This window comes from Cyprinodon variegatus, unplaced genomic scaffold (assembly GCF_000732505.1).
Source record: "Cyprinodon variegatus isolate N-32 unplaced genomic scaffold, C_variegatus-1.0 Scaffold232, whole genome shotgun sequence".
NCBI classification, from domain to species: Eukaryota; Metazoa; Chordata; class Actinopteri; order Cyprinodontiformes; family Cyprinodontidae; genus Cyprinodon; species Cyprinodon variegatus.
The window spans coordinates 1,062,459-1,066,133 of NW_015150685.1; the positions used below are offsets into that span (position 1 = coordinate 1,062,459).

The 3,675-nt window shown below is 41.4% G+C and overlaps 1 protein-coding gene across 3 annotated transcripts in view; it reads left to right on the forward strand.

Moving 5' to 3' along the window:
- The window catches only part of LOC107088890, a 24,757-nt gene that overhangs the window by 7,690 nt on the left and 13,392 nt on the right, over positions 1-3,675 (forward strand). The gene's annotated exons all lie outside the window — the stretch shown is intronic.

The following is a 3,675-nucleotide window of genomic DNA, read 5'->3' on the forward strand; positions in this document are numbered from 1 at the left end:
CATCCATCCATCCATCCATCCATCCATCCATCCATCCATCCATCCATCCATTCATCCATCCATCCATCCATCCATCTCCTCTTTTGTTTTTGGTTGAGGACAGTTTACTAAAGGAATCCTAACAGAAGGAGACGAACATCTAATGACAAAGGCTGGTTGATGATCTTTGGGTCTCTATTACATTCCAGTGAACTAAATGTGAGAGACCAACACAGGTGTGTTCTTTTTGTTTGTGCTGTCAGAGCTTTATCCATTCTGTCCAGCGTCAGACATGTTGAAGACAAAATCAAACAGGCAAAAGAGGCTTCACCTTCAGCCACAGTAAAACATAAGACCCACTCTGGCCCCTTAACCAGAGTCAATAACCTGAGCATGATGCAGCACTTTCATCAGCCTGCTGAGCGAATGGAGATCTGAAGAAGTGATATTGTTGATAAGCAGGCCGTTCCCCAGCTGCGCCCTTATTCTTCTCCAAGCCCAGAGCTTGGCAGCTTCTGCTGGTGTATCCAGTAGGTGTGGAATATCTCAAATTACTCACATATTTATAGAGATAAAGCTTCTTTGACGGTTCCCAGGGGCCCTGGCAAGGCAGTGGCCTGTGGCGGAGAGTGCCTCCCACCACCACCACTTGTTAATAACAGAAACATGTTCTATCTATGTTTCATATTCTATGTTTCCTTCTCTAGATTTTTTCTTCCACCCATTTAGTGAACAGAGATTAAAAAAAAAACTGCTGTAAACTTCATGATTCAGGCACTAGAAGCATTTCTGAGGGCAGAGTTTTCATATTTTTCCTGCCAGGCAGCAGCAGGGATCATATGGACCTGTTTATCTCCCTCTGGGCGTTGCTCCTCGTCAAGTAAAAAAACAAACACATATGGGTGGCTCTGATATTTAATTTCCCTTTGATAAAGTTTATTTTTATTTGAATCAGGGCAGAGCAAGTGTTGCACCGTAAGTTCCAGTGACAATTTGATAAAAATGTAACTTTATCCTGTAGTTTTTCTCTTCTAAGTCCCGTTTTCTCTGCCTACATCAGCCCTCCTGTATCTGCTATGTGGTGTGAGAAAGCCATTTTCCTAATATTTCTCTCCAAACATCCCCTCAGCCATAACCCGATGGAGACTCCCTATGGGATCTAATTCAGATAAGATGGAAATCAGGAGTAAGTATGACCACAGCTGTCCAGGGAGGGGCAATAAACAACAAACCTTTCCTGTCTCACTGTCCTTCTTCCTCCATAGCTTACTTGCTTTTCAGTTCTTTGTCAGCCTTGGACCCCGCAGGCCTGGAGGTCCTGACTCATACAATGAACGGGAAGCTTTGCGGCATCAGAGCAGGGCGTGTGTTTGTTTACGAGGAGTTGGGCCTCCTTCTTACCCACATGTCTGGCTGGGATCAGTGGATCACTTAATGGTCTCTGTGGCATTATGTGTCACAGCAGTGGGAGCCCCAGCAGACCACACCCACTTCCCTTCATCTCTGACACACAGCTTGGCATATCTGCTTGCAGGAGAGCTGGGCTGCTCAGTTACATTCATCACAAGCATTTGCTCATGGAGGAACGATGAAATATAAGATGCTTTAACAAACTTGGGGTCAGACAATCACAAACTGGCTCCAACATTTTGCCCTATATTACATCAAGAAAAAAAACCCTCTGGGGTTCGTGGAAAGCTGCTTTTTTTCTTGGTTTCATTCTAGCCCTGACCCACACCTGATCAGAAACCTTTTAAATGAAGCCTCAAACATAGCCGGTGTAGGTACCAGATCTGCTCGGGACCCTGCCCCTTCATATGACGTCATCATATGGCAATAACACTCAAAAAACTGTATTGCAATGATTTCTGAAGGATCACATCTCTTCTGGAGTCTCAACATATTATTACCCATAATTGCTATTATTTTACGTTTTATCTGCGATCTAAAGAAGTCTAAAGTAGAAAACAATCATTTTCAGTCTTGAAGGAAAGTACTGCCTTCTAAGACTGAGTGAGCTCTGCCATTTAACCAGATGACAAAAAAAAGTCTCAGCTTATTTTATTCTTTTTATTTAAAGTCGTAGGGAAATCATATTTAAATGTCAAATCATTCTGGCTTAAACATGCATATAAATTTACTCTTTATCAGACATGCAGGAGACTCATCCACGACATCAGATGCAAAACTCTCCTCCTCTTGCATGTTTCCGTTGTCCATAGTGTTCCTTGACAGTTTCTAAGTCACAGTTTAGTGCTACTTGGTCCTCACACATACTAGGTCTACCAACATAAACAATACAATATAGAGACAGACAGGCAGCTCTTCAAGACTGAATCCATGAAAGCTCAGAGGTGTGTGAGCATTCACTGCCAGTCTAGGTGGCATGTGGGCAATGAAATGGAATAATGTAAACAGATGCAAAACCCCATCATGCACAGCAACATATTTTTGCAAAATATTCAAACATAAATTCGCCAAATATGAGAGGAACATCGTAGTTTGGTTTAAAGAAAGGATTTTAGTTTTATTATAATTTAGTTTGTTGCAAGGATTTTACAGTTTGAAGAAATAGAAAATGACACCATTTGCCAACCGTCACAAGGATGTGCATGACAAGGAAGGGCTATATATATATACAGCATGCATCGTTTAGGGAGTTAACATTGGATTACTTCTTGAGCTCCTCGAGTTATTTACTGTCACAGGTAGGAGCTTCAGCCGAAGAGTAAGTGTTGGGGGCCGGTATGAATTAAGGAGGGCCCTTGCAGGGTGAAATTAGGACCAGCCCACCTGGCAAATACCCGGTATCACAGATTACCAGTCCGAACGTGGCCGCAACCAAATTTGCTTGCGAACCTTCCGCCAAAACAATCCTGCCCTCCTGATAAACGACCTATCGCATTCACTGTATTCACTCGTGTAAAGTCATGCACCACTCGGGAGAATTCGGGAGAAATGGTTGGAACAGCCATTATTAAAATAAATAACATTTTGCATTTAAGATAAAAAATCTTTTTTAATCTGTCAATCTGCTCTATCCAGAATTCCTCAAGTGGAAAAGTTTTAGCTTCACCTGGTTTAATTTCATAAAAAATTTTGAAGGAACCTTTTCCTATCTAATCATTAATCGAAAAAATGATTGACAGATTAATCAATTTGCAAAAATAATTATAGTTTCAGCCCTAGTCCAAACAAGACAAGATGAACATCAGCTTCCTTCATCCATTTAGTTCTGACGTCTGTTTGGTTCCTTTTCCTCAGAGGAAATTGTTTAGGATGTTTGGGAACAATCCAGGAAGTGGCCCATTGAAAACGTTTGACGTCGGTAGAGACAGACCCCTTCCTTCCATGAGAAAAACAACTACTTACTTTACTCAGTTATTTGCTGGGGAAACCTTTGAACAGAAAGTACCTTTGGTAGTACCCATATTCTGTCCTTTCTTCTTTTACTTGAATATTGCTATGAAGTACAAACTTCTCTTTGTTATGCTTCTGCCCATTGGGAATAACTTCACTGAATGAAGACCAAGCTAAGATTAATGTGAACAGGGTTACATAATGGAGTATTGCTACCTTTGGGCAGGGCCGGATTTAGGAAATTGAAGGCCCTAAGCAAAGACAACACATAAAACAGACCCATTATACAGATAGAGAAATGTTAATAGAATAGACATCCCTTATCTGTTCTAGGTT